We start from the raw sequence: 17,265 nt of genomic DNA on the forward strand, positions 1-17,265 counted from the left end.
GTGGGGCTGGGACCCTTCACTCCTAGGGGGGACCTCTGCAGCTGAGACAACCCTCCCTTATTTTTATGCACCACATGTGGGTGTGGAACCAGCCCCTCCTGCCAGTCTCCATGAGGCTTCTTCTATGTATCCTTCATGGTAGGGCTTCTGTTCAGCTAGAGCTCAGGTGGCTGTGAATGATGGTTGTTCTCTAGTTTAATTGTAATTTTGATGTGTTCTGGGAGGATGAAGGAATTGCATTTACCTGTGCTGTCACCTTGACTAGAAGAAATCGCTATTTTTCTTGATCTTACTTGGTACTCTGATGAGCAAGGTTTTCCTTAACTCTTATAAAATCTGAAAAACAGGCATAAATTCTAAAACTAAGAAAGACCTTGGGGACAAAGAACCTTTAGACAGAGCATAGTTATTAAACAAATTTAAATGCTCAGCCAGGGACCTCCAGAGAGTGCACAGTCCTTGCTCCATGGAAGTGGATTGAATTCTGGGATGGGCTCTGCCTGGAGCCAGTGTCTGTTAGTCTCGTTTCCTTCCCACCAGACAGAAGTACAGTTCCCTGTCGGGACCTGCTGAGATGTACTCCAGACTCTCCTGTACCAAAAAGTGAGGCTTTTCAGTGAAAAGCTCGAGGAAAGGTCTCTAAAGTTGTGTCAATTATGTCTAAAATAAAAAAATAAGTTTGTCCTAATTAATGGCATAATTCATTTTGACAAACTTATTTTTTATTTTAATTTTTTTATTGTGGTAAAATACTCGTAACCTATAGCTCTATTTTAATCATTTTAAAATGTACAAACGGGTGGCATTTAGTACAAGCCCCATCTCGGGCAACCGTCCCCTCAGTCTAGTTCCAGAATATGGTCATCACCTCAGAGAAAACCTAGTGCTCTTTAAGCACCCTACCCCATTTCCCTCTCTGTCCCTGTCACTGGGTGTCTCATGTAAATGCAGCTGTGTAACATGTGATCTGTGATGTCTGGCTTCTGTCACTTCACATGTGATTAAGGTCCATCCAGGTTGCAGCAGGTGTCAGTGCTTCATTCCTTTTTTTATGGCCGAGTAATATTCCATTGTGTGGATATACCTACCGCATTTTACTTACCAGTTGGACAAACCTACATTGAAGCTCCTCTTATCCATCAGGCAAGCAGTATTAATTTTTTTTTTTTTTTTTTTTTTTTAATTTTGGCCCTAACTGGTTTTGCTCAGTGGATAGAGCATGAGCCTGCAGACTCAAGGGTCCCAGGTTTGATTCTGGTCAAGGGCATGTACCTTGGTTATGGGCACATACCCAACAGAGAGTGTGCAGTAGGCAGCTGATTGATGTTTCTCTCTTATCGATGTTTCTAACTCTACCCCTCTCTTCCTCTCTGTAAAAAATCAATAAAATATATATTTAAAAAATTTTTATTTTGGAAGAAATTTAAAGAAATTTGTAAGGATTGTACAGAGTGTTCTCTTATATTACCCCCCCACCCCCCCATCTTCTCCAGTTTCCCTCTTTGTTAACATCTGACATCACCGTAGTGTCTAAATCAGAAACAGACATTGGCACATATTCACTAAACTCCAGACTTAACCTGAATTTCCCCATTTCCCCCAGTAATTGTTTTTTGTTTTTTTTTTTCTGATCTAGGATCCAATTTAGGGAATCACATTGCATTTAATTATCATGACTCCTCAGTCACCTCTGGTCTGTGACAGTTTCTTAGTCTTTATTTTTACGACATCTCAAGATATTCTGTAGAAAGTTCTCCAATTTGGGTTTACCTATGCTTTTCTCGTGATTATGTTTTTTTCTGTGCTTGCTTGTTACCGGTAGTCCCACTGGGAATAATTTTGCCTGTAAAGATGTGACCCCATAGGAGTTTAAAGAGGGTATTAACTTGTCTTTTTCTTCTTTAAGTGATTGCAAATGCTATCCAATCTACCCCCTATGGTCTCTGCAGGGAGTGAGGTCCTCATTGTACAGGTGAGGCAGCAGGGGCCTTGTGAGTGGCAGAGGATGTCCTGCCCTGATGCCAGTGCCGTGATCTGGCTACAACGCCACATAGCCCATGGCTGATGAGCTGCCAACAACAAATTGGTTTGTCCAAGGGCACGTGCAGCTGTACCCTCAGTCCCCCTTTGGAAGAAATTTCAATATCACCTCATTAGGTAATGTGGTAACTGGGCAACCATTACTTATAATAGACGTGGAGTTGTAAATTATTCTATTTAATTAAGAACTGCACACTTCCTATTAAAGAAAAGCTTATCATAGGTTAGTAAATTTATTGGGAACACTTAACTTCAGCTAATTAAGCTGTTTGAACTCAAGGCAAGGGCATTCATTAATAATCAAGCCCAAGCAGTTAAGGGCAATTAGTGAAACAGCTGGTCTTTATCTCGCTGATAAAAGATGGTTAATAGAGATCTTTACAGCTGTTCTAAGCTTCCCCAAAGCAATATCTTCTTCAAAAATTTGCATTAGTAAAGAATATGGAAGAGAAAACTAAATTAGAAAGAACTGAGTTGGTAGCAATCTTGGGCTCCCTGTCCCAAGTTGAGGGCCAGAGGGAAAGTGGACTCCACCAGTCGTGGCCTCACTCCAGCTGTGGCCTCACTCTAGCCATCTCCATTTCCCAGGCAGAATCTGATCTCACATCAGCATCCCTGCTCTAGTTCCACTGGAATCCTGGCTACCCTAGAGCAAAGGGCAAGGATTGGTCACCTACACCTGCAGAGATCTTCATGTAGAAAGTCTTAGAGAATCCTTTATTTATTTATTTATTTATTTATTTATTAGTATTTTTTTGAGAACCCTCTTTTAAAAATGATATTGGCATCCTGGCTGGTTTGGCTCAGTGGATAGAGTGTTGGCTCATTCTCATCATTCTGCCCCCTCGTTGAGTGTCACCTTCTCACTGAACTCAAGGCACCTGCTGGAAAGTGGCCTACAGGGCCCTGTGTGCTGGGGTCACTTCCTGAGGGACGTCTTCCTGGATTGCACACCCCACCCCAGTAGGGGTACAATCCCACTGTCCAGTGTTCTCAGCACCATAGGAGTTTCCTTCATAGTCTCATCATACTGGGAATTTCCCATTTTACTTAAGTGATTATTGTGCTAATATCCATCCCTCCCCCAGCCAGAAGCTAAGCTCCATAGGGGCAGGGAACCTGTCTAATTTTGTTCATCCTTGTAAACCCAAAACACCTAGCTCAGTGCCGGGCGCATAGCGGGTATTCAATAAATATTTGTTGAGTCAATGAATGAATGAATGGTCCCTAGTTAAATGGCTCCAATGGGATCCCATGTTAACCATGTGAATGATATCCTAAAGAATCCCAGTCCTATTTGGTCCTGAGAAGTTTCTAGACTAGGAGTTGGCAGACTTTCTGGAAAAGGCCAGGCAGTACATATTTTCAGCTCTGTGGCCAGACAGTTGACTGGGTTGGAGGCTGGGGGCTTAGTTTTCCCATCTACAAAAAGGGATAATGATAGTTTCTAGCTCCTATGATTATGATGAAGGTTCAATGAGCCACTATGTGAGCAGGACTAAAAGTGGCTGATATATAACCCTCGCTCGGGTTTTGGCTATTTTTGTGGGGCTTGTATATATGGCGGGGATTCCGGCAACAAACGCACACACCAGTGAAGAAACACAAATTAATACCAGCTAGGAGAAAACATGGCGAATAGAAACCCTCCTGGATTTCCACGCGAGGCAGTGACAGGCAGCCTGGGGTACCGACCTAAGATGCCACACCGGGAAGGGCTGCCCCGGTCCCCGAGGAGACCCTGCGGAAGGAAGCGGCCTGAAGCTTAGGGAGGCAGATGAGGAAAGACAGCAGCGCAGAGGCTGCTCGGATCACAGCAATGTTTTCTTTAGGAAAGTCCCTGGGGGTCTCTGGAGGCCTGATCACCCATTCTAGGCGCCCGGAGCCCAGCTCCTGGCTCTTCTGCAGGCGGTGCTCCCTCTGGCCTCTGCCTGTCTCCGTTAGAGCCTAACCATATTTGAAAGTAGTTTTTATCTGTGATTATTCAACCATGTGTGAGGAGCTTGCGTGTCTAAGCCACCACTTCCATCAAATCCAGGCACGTGGTCCTGGTAACACACACACAGTCCTCGCTGAGTCCGCAAGGGGAGCAGTCTCCACCTGCCCCCACGCAGGGAGGTTTTGGGGAATTGGAGGGGACCAGCTGTGGGGGTGGGGATGGGGGCAGACAACGCTGATATCCACACCCAGAGAGAAACAAAGAGGAGAGGACTAGCTGAAACCGGTTTGGCTCAGCGGTAGAGCGTCGGTCTGCGGACTGAAAGGTCCCGGGTTCGATTCAGGTTGCGGGCACATCCCGGTAGGGGGTGTGCAAGAGGCAGCTGGTCGATGTTTCTCTCTCATCGACGTTTCTAGCTCTCTAGCTCTCTCCCTTCCTCTCTGTAAAATATCAATAAAATATTTTTTTTTTAAAAAGAGGAGAGGACTAATAGCAGGAACTTCACCCAGGCTGAGAAATCCATAGGGGGCTGGCGCTCCAGGTGTGGCTTTCTGAGAACAATATTTCATTTTCATGGGCTCTTTCTAATCTGCGAGAGATGAGGTGGTGGGTTAGGTTTAATGCTCATCCACACACATTTCAAGTTAATTGTCTGTTACATTGTGGTGAAGGTTAGAGTGAAATTTCACCTCTTTCTAGGGTGATGAGGTGATGACACGGGGCAGGGAGCCAGCGAGGGGGGCAGGCAGAGGACAAAGTCGGAAGGCACAGGCCACAACGAAGACAGAGCTGTTTGATTGCCCTTGTTTCTCTGACTGATGCTTGCCTTAAAAAAAAAATGGTTAAAAAATTTGATTTGTAGAGAGAGGAAGGGAGAGGGATAAAGAGAGAAATGTCCATGAGAGAGGAACATGATCAATTGGTAGCCTCCTGCACTCCCCCTCCCCCACTGGGGATGGAGCCTGCAACCTCTTGGTTCCTGGGTGGACGCTGAACCCTTGAACCACACCAACCGGGCTGTGCCTGCCTTTGTGTTTTTGTCTTTTTCCCGTGTTGTGATATAATTCACAGGGCATGCAATTTACCCATTTAAAGTGTATCATCCAGTGTTTTTTTTTTTTTTTTTTTTTTTTAATATCTATAGTCATGCAACCATCACTACAATCAATTTTAAAGCAGTTTCATCCCTAAAAAGAAATCCCTAAAAGAAATACCTTTTAGCAGTTACTCCCCATTTCTCACCCATCTCCCAACCCTAGGCAACCCCTGCTCTACTTTCTGTCCTGGACATTCCATGTAACTGAAATGATATGATGTATGGCCGTTCGATTGGCTTTTTATACTCAGTATATAGTATTTTCAAAGTTCATTCACGTTGGAGCATGCTCAGTGCTTCATTCCTTTTTTTTGCCAGATAACGTTCCATGGCATGGACGTGGCTCATTTTATTTATCCATTCATCTGTTGGTGAACATCTGGATTGTTTCCACTTTCTGGCTATTGTAAGCATTTGTGGACAAGGTTTTGTGTAGACATGTTTTCATTTATCTTGGGATATGTACCTAGGAGTGTAATTGCTGGGTCACATGGTATCTCTATTTTTAACCTTTTGAGGAACTGCCAGACTGTTTTCAAAGTAGCTGCACCATTTTACATTCCTGCCAGCACCGTGTTTCTCTATATCCTCACCGACATTTGTTATTGTCTCTGCCTCGCTTTTATTTTACTATTATAGCCACTCTGGTGACTATGAAGTGACATCTTACTGTGGTTTTGACTTGCAAATACCTTCCATTAGGGAAGAAGTTGTGTTTACTTCCCTGTTGTATCCCCAGAGTCTAAATCAGAGTCTGGCACATAGTAAAAGCTCAATAAACACATCTATGGTCTTCCCAGAATATTTGTCATAGTCCTAATGACAGTTCCATCAACATAGTACCTAAGAGGAGCACTTTTGGGAAATGTGCTCAGGGATACACCTGTTACTCTGTCCCAGCTGTGCTACAGGTCCAGATGTGCAGGCCCTCACCTGCTATTTGCAAGGTATGGATTAAGAGTACAAATAGAGGCTCACATATTTTATTTTTACATATTTAAATGTAATCCAATATATGTTCTTTCCTTCCACCTTGGTAAATAAGCCTTCATCGTGATAAAATTAAAAATTCAAAGAAAGGCAAGAATTTTATATGACTGAAAGTTGGCACAATATTGAAGACTACTCATTAAGTTATTGATTACTTTCTATAATCTATTGGTGGACTGGTTATCAGTGTTTAGATGAGTAAAAATATATGTATAATTCATAAATTACATATTTCATAAAATTTATCTTTCTTGCCTTAATTTTAGTGAAGTCGCTAATTTTTTATAATCAAGATTTTTACTAACATTTACATTAGTATTTTAGTGATTAAAACTAAAGTTTAATTGGATTCAACATTTAGATATAGTTTCACCAAGAAAATAAAGAAAAGGTAAAAATTGAAAAATTAGAAGATTATTTTTGATATATTTTTTTAAAAAAGCTATTTCTTCCTAAGTTAGTCAGAATTATTTATTTAAACTAATAGGTAGCTCGGCTGGTGTGGCTCAGTGGTTGAGCATTGACCTATGAATCAGGAGGTCACTGTTCTATTCCTGGTCAGAGCACATGTCCAGGGGGGTGAGGGGTGGCAGGAAACAGCCAAACAATGATTCTTTCTCATCATTGATGTTTCCATCTTTCTCTTCCTCTCTGAAATCAATAAAAATATATTAAAAAGAAGACTAACAGGTAAAATACAAATTATGGGTATACATGAATAATTTAAGTATCCAGATATAAAAAAATAATGTTGAAATTTATTTTGTGAAATATTAATTAGATCTTATTGAATATTCCCATTTAAAAACTATCCATGACTCTAATTTTCTATGTCCATTCAGTTGTCAAGATCAAGAATCGATGTTATAGGTCCTGTGTGAGGCCCAGACTTTGGCATACACAAAATTAAGAGTAATGTGAATTGTTTAATACTGCATTTTCTTCAGCCACAGTATGCAACTATTGCAAATGCCATCCTGATTCCTGCAAAAAGTGCAGAGCTACAAACTGGAGCACAAACAGAAGCAAGAAGTGGGCGATCAGCCTGTGGGGAAACGGCTCCATACCAAGAAGAAGCTATTGCATTCACTCTATCTGAGAGGAAGCATTTGACAAGTCAGTTAACTTGTCTTTTCCCTTACCTAAGTGCTCCTGCCATGGGGATCATCCCGACACTCTATGGCAGTGAACATTTCTGCCTTTGGCCCTGGCGCCCCACAGAAACCTTGAGTCTGTCAGACACAGTTGTCTTTTGTTTTGACAGAGGTCAAAATCGGGGGGAAGTGTTTCTTGGAGGCCTGAACAGTAGTAGATACTCCTGAGGATGGTGTTTGGAGCCATGGGTTGTGCTTTGGCAGTGCTCGGTGCCAGATGCCATGTGACAGAGGTGCGAGGACAGGGCCGCCACTGCTCAGGTCTGAGGGTGGTCCTACAGATGTGTGTGTGGGTGAGAAGGGGGTTGAGGATAAGCTTCAGGGCCTAAACACCTGCATAGCCTCTCGGATACCCCATTTCCTTTTGATGTTTGTGGGGACTTCTTTCCACATTTCTCACCTGGATGGCATGTTCTCATTTCTGATTTCTGTTTTGTGAATAATCCGAAGGGCTGAGACCCTTCTGGGTCAGAGAGTGGTAAGCTTTTCCATTTTATTGGAGGATGCTAGTATTATTTTCCTATTAATAGTTGGTGTTGGCTTTGTGGGCCAAAGGCATTGCCACAGATATATATTCTCAAATATTCTTACCCTCAGATAAAGAGCGAGGCAGACGCTGTGGTGTTGGATAAAAAAATCCACAGCAAACCACTCACCTCACATGATCAATTTTATTTGAGCTATTAGCAGAGAATATTTTGCACCAGAGACTTCTTACATCAAGCAATAACGGAATGTTAAGCAAACAAATCATCAATTATTTAAATGTAGCTGCTATTAATGCAATCCTTACATTTCAGCAGCACCAGCATTTGGAGGGGGAAGTGAAGCTGGTTAAAAGACTCTGGTGGGAAGAACAAGAGGACGGCCGTGTTCTGTTGGCTAACATGTTTTGGAGGATTTATTCATTTATTCACATTTCACCTGTAGGATCGGGCGGTGTGATGCTGAGAGGTGTAACATCCAATCTAATATAAACATAGCTGATGCAGATGTCAGCCAAACCAGTGTTTTGGGGGCTGAGGGCTCTTGCAAAATCCAAATGTACCTTTAATATTGGATCTAGATACTTTTCTCTTGTGGCCAAACCCAGGACAACCTTCTGTAGTGAACACATTTCCTCTTATCTTTTGGGATATAGGTAATACATTCACATGGTTAAAAAAATAAAAAGTAAAAGAATTACAGTGAAAACTCCAGCTCCCATCTCTGTACCTATACTCTCCCTTTGCCCAGCAAGTAATCACTGCCATCGTGTGAATTTCAGCTCTTATTTCACACATCTGTGGGCCTTGGTTTTTATGGTTTCTTATTTACTAATATGTGCTGGCGGTCTTACCATCTCATCACAGAGAGAGTTTCCTCGTTCTTTATTTTCCACTGCAGAGGACCCTGCCATCGGCTGTGCCATACTTAATTGAACCCGTCTACTCGAATGGACTCTGGATTGTCTCCAGCCATGTTAGACTAAACACACTGTGATGAGTAACCTTAGGCATGCATGATTTTACATACATTGGAGGTGCATGTCCAGAAGTGGCATTGCTGGGTCAGATTGTGCATGCATTTGTAATTCTGATAGCTGTGGCCAAATTGTCCTCCAAGGGGGTGGGCCGCCAAATGGGCTCCCAGCAGCAACAAATGAGAGTGCCTGATGCCCCAAGGCCAGTTTGTGTCTTGAAGAGCTCCAGTGGGGACCATCCTGTTCTGCATCAGCCTTGTAGGCTGTTTTACCCCTCATTTCCCTAGCACTCCGCAACCGCTCACTCCTTGCTGCAGGACTGCAGCCAATTATTTAAGCACTTGTGCCTTAGTCTGTATAACGGTGCTTTAAGAGTACTGCATATAGCCGGTGGTAGTTAGGAGATTCCCATGAGCTAATTCTCACACATCAGTAAGCACAGTTCGGCATAGTGAGTGTTTAAAAAGCTATCTAGTATTATGTGGATCAAGTGAATTATGCCACTTAGAGAATGTTCCGTCTCTGCCTCTAGTGGGCCACAATAGCCATGTCAAAAAAAAAACTATGAAATTACTGAACATGTTCTTGGGAGGAGAGGCATCTTGGTTGTAGGTACGTGAAGAGGAGCCCCCTCTGTTAAGTGTAATTGGAGAAGAGGAAATGGGAGGTGGTGTGAAAAGGGGAGGTGGTGAGGATGGTAGAGCAGGAGCACTGAGTCTTGGGAAGAGAAAGCAAACCTTCTGGTGTGTTGGCATCAAAAGCCCTCTCTCCAGGGGGAGGTTCTAAACTGTGTATCCCAGGTGCCCAGAGCCCTGGGGTACTGACTGGCCTGGAGCTTTTACCAGGATGGCCAAGGTTCTAGAATCCTGAGTATTCCGGATGGGCTGGAGGTGGGAGCACAGCTGCATGGTTGAAGGCTCTTTCTCTAGAGTCAGACAGCCCTGGGTTCAAATCCTGCCTCTGTCACTTGATAGTTGGATGCCTTTGGGTGCGTTCATGTTTATGACCCTCACTTTCCTCCCCTTTCACCTGAGGATAAAGCCCAGGCTGATTGTATGTTCACAGGGAGGGTGTGAGGATTATGTGTTGTAATAGATCTAAGGCACATAATACCATGTCTGGCCCATAGTAAGCACTTGATAAATGTCCAGACTAGAAGGGACACCAGCCCAGCTGGTGTGGCTCAGTGGTTGAGCATAGACCAATGAACCAGGAGACCTATGAACCAGGAGGTCGTGGTTCGATTCAGGGATAGGGCACATGCCTAGTTTTTGGGTTTGATTCCCAATAGGGAGCATGCAGGAGGCAGCCAATCGATGATTCTCTCTCTTCATTGATGTTTCTATCTCTCTCTGCCTCTTCCTCTTTGAAATTATATATATATATATATATATATATATATATATATATATATATATTTTTTTTTTTTTTTTAATGAGGACATCAGCCCTGACTGGTTTGGCTCAGTGGATAGAGCATCGGCCTGTGGACTCAGGGATCCCAGGTTCGGTTTCGGTCAAGGGCATGTACCTTAGTTGTGGGCACATCCCCAGGGGGGGGGTTATGCAGGAGGCGCTGATGGATGTTTCTCTCATTGATGTTTTTAGCTCTCTATCCCTATCCCTTCCTCTCTGTAAAACATCAATAAAATATATTTAAAAAAAGAAAAGAAAAAGAGGACATCACATGAATAGGCCTTTACATTCTTACATTCTTACTCTGTGTCTCTGGGACACAAGAGCCCCCCACCCCCTGCCCCTCAGGGAGTGTATATTAACAAATTCAAGTGCTAACATCAGAAAAGACCCATTTGGGTGGATGTACAGTTATCTAGAGAAAAAAATGCCTCTTAGCAGGCATGCTATTTGCAACAAACAACACGAATTTGTAAGCGTCTTATTGCAGATGCCGGGGAGGTGGTCCAGAAAACGTTTCCTGCCGTCTCGAGGCAGCGAATGGAAGATGAGTTGTATAGCGCTGATTGCTGCTAATTCAAGGCGTGCAAAAAGCCCTGATAATCTCTTTGGTGTTTGTTCTCTGCCTTTTTATGCTATTCACCAAAGGTAAAACAGACATACTTCTCAACACATTATCTTTATCCCTTTATCTTATTTTCACGTTAAGGACGTATGTTCTTTAAACACTTCTGCTGCTTCTACTTATTTTTCCCCCGGCTCACCACCTTCTGTGCTTGGGAATCAGCAACTGGGCCTCTCTCCTTGCCCGAAATGCCCCGATCTGTCCGCTCTGCTTGGCGAGCTCTTCCTCAGCCAGGCTTCACCTTTGTCAGTATTTCTCCGGGTCGCTAGCTGTCGATGGCCCTTTCTCCTTTGATTCCAGGGGATTCTGTAACATTTCTGAGAAAATCATTTGGGAGCCGAAAACCAGGATCAGAGGCTTTATTGGGGGAAAGAGACCCGCTGGGCTGTCTCGCAGGGGAGAACAGCAACCCGTGCAGAGGTGAACACGCCTTTTAGGGGAGGAATGGGAAGGAATGGGGCTTAGTGTACTCGGCGCGTGCTGATTGGTGGCTTAATGTATGGTCCATATAGGAACAGGGCTTAGGGTATTTGGCAGCTTCTGATTGGTTAGTCAATGTACATGTCCATACAAGGTGCTGGTTAGGTACTCAGGTACGTACAGGCCACAGGTTGCGTCATACTCTGCCCGCCAGTTGGGAGAAGGGAGGATCTATCGATTTCATTTATATATTTTTCATATTGAGATCTAGTTATTTGCATACACATCTGTCTTTCCCTTTACACTCGGACATCTTTGAGCCAAGGATTGCATCCATCCTTCCCTTGTTTTAAAAAATGTGTTAAGTGTCAAGTCCTATGGCAGGGTCTGGGGATACAGAAATTAATGAGACACAGTTCCTGGTCTGGAGGGGGATTTTAACACTGTGTGAGATTAAAAGAAGAGCCAGGCACTCAGCTAAACACCTCATGCACACATGCTCATTTCTCCTCTACCTGACCCCAGATGCCCCTCTTATCATTCCCATTTACATTTGAAAAGCCTGAACCAGACAGAAAATATAACTTGCTAAATAACATAGGGCTAAGCAAGTGACCTCAAATCTCTGGTAAGGTGAAGGCCAGGAGACACCCCTCTCTACCCTGGAGGAGGCAATGTTTGGGAATCTCATGACTGTGAGGACTCGGCCAGTCTCTAAAATTAATGGGGCCCGTCAGAAGATGATTGGATCAAAAAACTATGGTACATCTACACAATGGAATACTATGCTGCTATAAAAAAGAAGGAATTCTCATCATTTGCAGCAACCTGGATGGAATTGGAGAACATCATGCTGAGTGAAATAAGCCAGTCAATGAAAGAGAAACACCACATGACCTCACTCACTTATGGATAATAAAGAACATTATAAACTGATGAACCAAAAGATAGATATAGAGACAGTAAAGCAACAAGCGGACTGTCAAATTACAGTGGGGAGGGTAGGGAGAACTGGGGGAGATAAGAGATCAACTGAAGGACTTGTATACATGCATATAAGTACAACCAATGAACATATTGTAAAACTCTGGGGAGGGAGGGCATCTATGGGAGGGGGGGACAATGGTAAGATATGTACACAGATAATAATTTAATAAAAAATAAAATTAATGGGGTGAAAATATCCTCAGGTGAGGATTAAAAAATACAAATAAGTGGAAATATGTGCCGTGTTCATGGATAAGAATTAACATTACTAAAATGTCAATACTACTCAAAGCAATTTATAAATTCAACACAATTCCTATCAAGATACCAATGGTGTATTTCAGAGAACTAGAACAAATATTCAAAAACTTATATGGAACCACAAAAGTCTCCAAATAGCTACAGCAATCTTGAGAAAGAAGAACAAAGTTGAGAAATCATGCTATCTGATAGCAAACTATATTATGTAATACAAATTGCATAGTACCAGCATAAAGACAGAAATATAGGTCAATGGAACAAAATAGAGAGCCCAGAAATAAATATATGCCATTTTATTCAGTTATTATTTGACAAAGGAGGCAAAAACATACAATGGGTAAAGATAGTCTATTCAATAAATGATGTTAAGAAAATTGAACAGATATGTGCAAAAAATGAAATTAGTCCACCTGTCAGAATGGCTATCATCAATAAATCAACAAAACGAGTGTTGGCGAGGATTCGGAGAAAAGGGAAGCCTTATGCACTCTTGGTGAAAATGTAGATTGGTGTAGCCACTGTGAAAAACAGTATGGAGTTTCCTTAAAAAGTTAAAAATGGAAATTCCTTATGACCTAGTGATTCCACTTCTGGGAATATATCTGAGAAACCTGAAACATCAATCAGAAAGAATATATGTACCCCTCTGTTCATAGCAGTGTTATTTACAATAGCCAAGTTCTGAAAACAGCCCAAGTGCCCATTAGTGGATGAGTGGATAAAAAAGCTGTGGTACATTAATACTATGGGGCCATAAAAAAGGAACTCTTACCTTTCACCACAGCATGGATGGACCTGGATTGAAATAAGCCAGTCAGAGGAAGACAAATACCACATGATTTCCCTTATATGTGCAATGTAATGAGCAAAACAAACATAGAAGCAGACTTATAGATACAGAAAACAGACTGACTGCTGTCAGAGAGGAGGAGCTTTGGGGGACTGGGTGAACAAGGTGAAGAGAGTAAATAAACAACAACAAAAAATAAGAGATGGCAATTTTTCTACATTAACAAATGAACTTAAGGGAGAGATTTAGTAAAGGTCAAATTTTATCTATCTATGTGACTCAATTAATTTTAATCTGCAGCATGAGAATTATCCACTTTGCTCCAAGATATTAGCTTGCTTTATTAGGATATCAAGAAACAAGCAGAAAGAAGAGAAAATGTGTTTACAGATGCTTTGCTTTCATTTGAAGAAATCAGTTCACAGTTAATTAGGGAAAAACTTAGTGGACACAGGCAGGTTAGCAGAGTGAGGTTTAGTCATTATCAGTTAAGTGTTCAGTTAAGAAAATGCCACAAAGAAGTCTTTCCAGGAGATTACATAGTTGCCTGCATCTTTTGAGACTGTGATAGGGAGTATATTAATTATCCGTTGCTGCTTAATAATATACCCACATTTATCAGCTTAAAACACACACACACACACACATACACACACACACACACACATCATTTTACAGTTTTTGTGATCAGGAATTCAGGTACAGCTTAGCTGCCTCCTCACACCAGGGTCTCTCACAAGCTATAATTTACTAGTAGGTGTGGGAGAGGACTGCGGTTTCATCTGAAGGGTCAACTGAGGAAGAATCCTCTTCTAAGCCCTTACAGTTCTTGGCAGGATTCAGTTCTCTGGGAGTTGCTGGACTGTGGACTTCAGTTCTTAGTTGGCTGTTGCCATGGGGGCATCTCAAGCGTGGCAGCTTGCTTCATCAAAGCGTGCAAGTCAAGAAGGCAGTAAAGTCCGCCAGCAAGATGGAAGTCACAATCTCATGTAAGCTACTTATGGAAATGACATCCCATCAACTTGGTCATATTCTGTGGATTAGAAGAAAGTCACAGATCTTGCCCCTTCCCAAAGGGAGAGGATTACACAAGGACACAAAAAAGCAAGAGGTGGGAGGATTAGAGGACTCTACAGTCTACCTGTTATAGGGAGGGAGAAGCAGAGGACATCGGCCTGTAATGACAGAAAGACCTCCTGTGAAAGAAGAGTGATGGTTAATGAACATCATGGGCAGAGAGGGGGGATGGGAGCACATACTGCACACTTCCCATTTCTAACTAAACATTCTGGTTTCTGGGAAATTTGAACTATGGGGAGACCATTTAGCCTCATTAAATCTAAGTGCTGGGTGGCAATCAACAGAAAATCTTAACCCAGGTGGTTTAGGATAAGAGGCAGTTTATTTGCTTACATAAACTGAATGTCCAAGAAGAAATCTCACTCCAGGCTTAAAGCAGTGTATTTTATTTGTTTGTTTATTTTTTGATTAGGGTTATTGAGGTATAATTATGTGTGGCAAAAGCCATCCCTTTTAGTGTACAGTTCAGTGGGTTTTTAGCAAACACATCCAGTCATGTAGCTACCACCACAGTAGGTATATAGAACATCTCCCCTCCCCCTAACATCCCTTCTTTCCCCTTTGCACCAGCTCCTCCTGTTACCCTTTCCCCTTGACAAACACTAATCTCCTTTCAGTATCTATCATTTTACTTTTGTTCTCAGAACACCTTTTTTCTTTCTTTTTTTAAATATATATTTTATTGACTTTTTACAGAGAGGAAGGGAGGATAGAAAGCTAGAAACATCGATGAGAGAGAAACATCGACCAGCTGCCTCCTGCACACCCCCTACCAGGGATGTGCCCGCAACCAATGTACATGCCCTTGACCGGAATCGAACCTGGGACCCTTCAGTCCACAGGCTGATGCTCTATCCACTGAGCCAAACCAGTTTTGGCCAGAAAACCTTTTCAATAAAATATTAGAGTATGACGCTTCTTTCACTCAGCATCATGCATTTGAGATGCACCCATGTTCTTGCATGTATCAGAGACCACCCCTTTTAATACTGAGTAGTAAGTAGGCCACTGGATAGATGTGCAGCAATTTGGCCATTAACCAACTGAAGGAAATTTGGCTTGTTACCATTTTTTGGTAACTATAAATAAAACTACTATAAACATTTGTACATAGGCTCTTTTAGGAATATAAGTTTTCATTTTTCTGATAAATACCTAGTAGTTGAATTGCTGGATCACACAGGAAATCCACGATTAACTTTGTGAGACACTACCAAGTGTTTTCCGTAGTGGCTGTACCAGTTGGCATTCTCATCAGCAGTGAATGAGAGCCTTGGCTGCTCCATATACTCACCAATACCTGTTATCACTAGTTTTTTAATTTTAGCTATTCTCATAGACATGCAGATGTATCTCAAGGTGGCTTTAGTTTGCATTTTCTTAATAAATAATTCGCTGATCACTATTTCATGTGTTTATTTTCTGTATCACCTCTTGGCTAAGTGTCTGTTCTTTATCTTCTGCTATTTAAAAAATCTACTTTTGTTTATTTTGAAAATAAACCTCATTCTTGGATAGAATCCTAATAGGTCAAGTATGAGTGAATAGACCCAACTAAAATAACTATATAATAGAACCTATTTTGAAAAAAAATAAAAAATATGAAAAAGAACATGGAATCCAGAGGCAATAAAATAACACCATATGAAAATTATATTGTTGCTTTATTATTATTAAATTTTCAGAGTTCTCTATATATTCTACAATATATGCCAATGCTTTACCAGACATCTTTTGCAAATACTTTATCTCAGTCTGTGTCTTACATTTTCATTACCTTGACAGTCCTTTGAAGTTTAAAATGTTAATGAAGTTCAAGCTTTCAATTTTTTTTTTTCTTTTATGAATCATGCTTTCGGTGTCATGTCTAAGAAATCTCAGCTTAACTCATGATTACAAAAAATTCCTCCCATGTCTTATTCTAGAAGGTTTATAGTTTTCCGTCTTACTTTCAGGTGTCTGATCCATTTCAAGCTAATTTTTCTTTAAGGTACATGAGGTTTATTTAACTGTTTTTGAAAATTGCTACCCAATTATTTCAGAACTCTGTTTTGAAAAGACTATTGCTTTTCTACTAAACTGATTGCATGCATTTGTAAAATGCAATTTACCATATAGGTGGGAGTCTCTATCTGGTCCCTTTGAACACCACTTTGCTTCCTCGGAGCTGGCTCCATTTTCAGGTAACCTCTTTCTCATGGTTACAGGATGGCTGACGTAGCTCCTGGAACCCCATTCTTCAGCTTCATGTTCAGGGAAAGACGAGCATCATGGGTCTGGTCTCTCCAAGAAGTACTGAGACTGATAGAGTTGGACTAGCTCAGTTCAGGTCAGGTGCTGGGCACTGACTGTTCTGGGTCTGAGTTACTTTCTCCACCTGTAAGACCAGGAACTAAGCCCTACTTGGGCCACCCAGACTAAGAGCTGAGCAACAGTGCTCCTCCAAACACAACCCGAGCACTGTCAGATGGAAAATGTAGGCTGGATGGCCAAACAGCCACCAAATGATAGTAACCAGACACCCCCAAAAATACCCATTGTTGCTCCTGACTCAAGGATTTTATAGTGCAGTGATTTTCAACCGGTACACTGTGGCACAGTTGTGTGCCCAAGACTTTTAGAAAAAAAAAATATTTTTATTGATTTCAGAGAGGAAGGGAGAGGAAGAGACAGAGAAATATCAATGATGAGAGAGAATCATTGATTGGCTGCCTCCTGCACACCCTTACGGAGGATCGAGCCCGCAACCCAGGCATATGCCCTTGGCCAGAATGGAACCCGAGACTTGTCAGTCTGTAGGCTGACACTCTGTTCACTGTGCCAAACTGGCGAGGGCCCCCATGACTTCTTTTTATAAAAAAAAAAAAAATAAATTTAAATTATATTTTTAATCAGAGAGGAAGGGAGAGGGAGTGAGAGATAGAAACATCAAAGATGAGAGAATCATTGATTGGCTGCCTCATGCATGCCCCCTACCAGGGTTTGAGCCTGCAACCCGGGCATGTG

This window comes from Pipistrellus hanaki (assembly GCF_964339955.1).
Source record: "Pipistrellus hanaki genome assembly, chromosome: 4".
In the NCBI taxonomy this organism is placed as follows: Eukaryota; Metazoa; Chordata; class Mammalia; order Chiroptera; family Vespertilionidae; genus Pipistrellus; species Pipistrellus hanaki.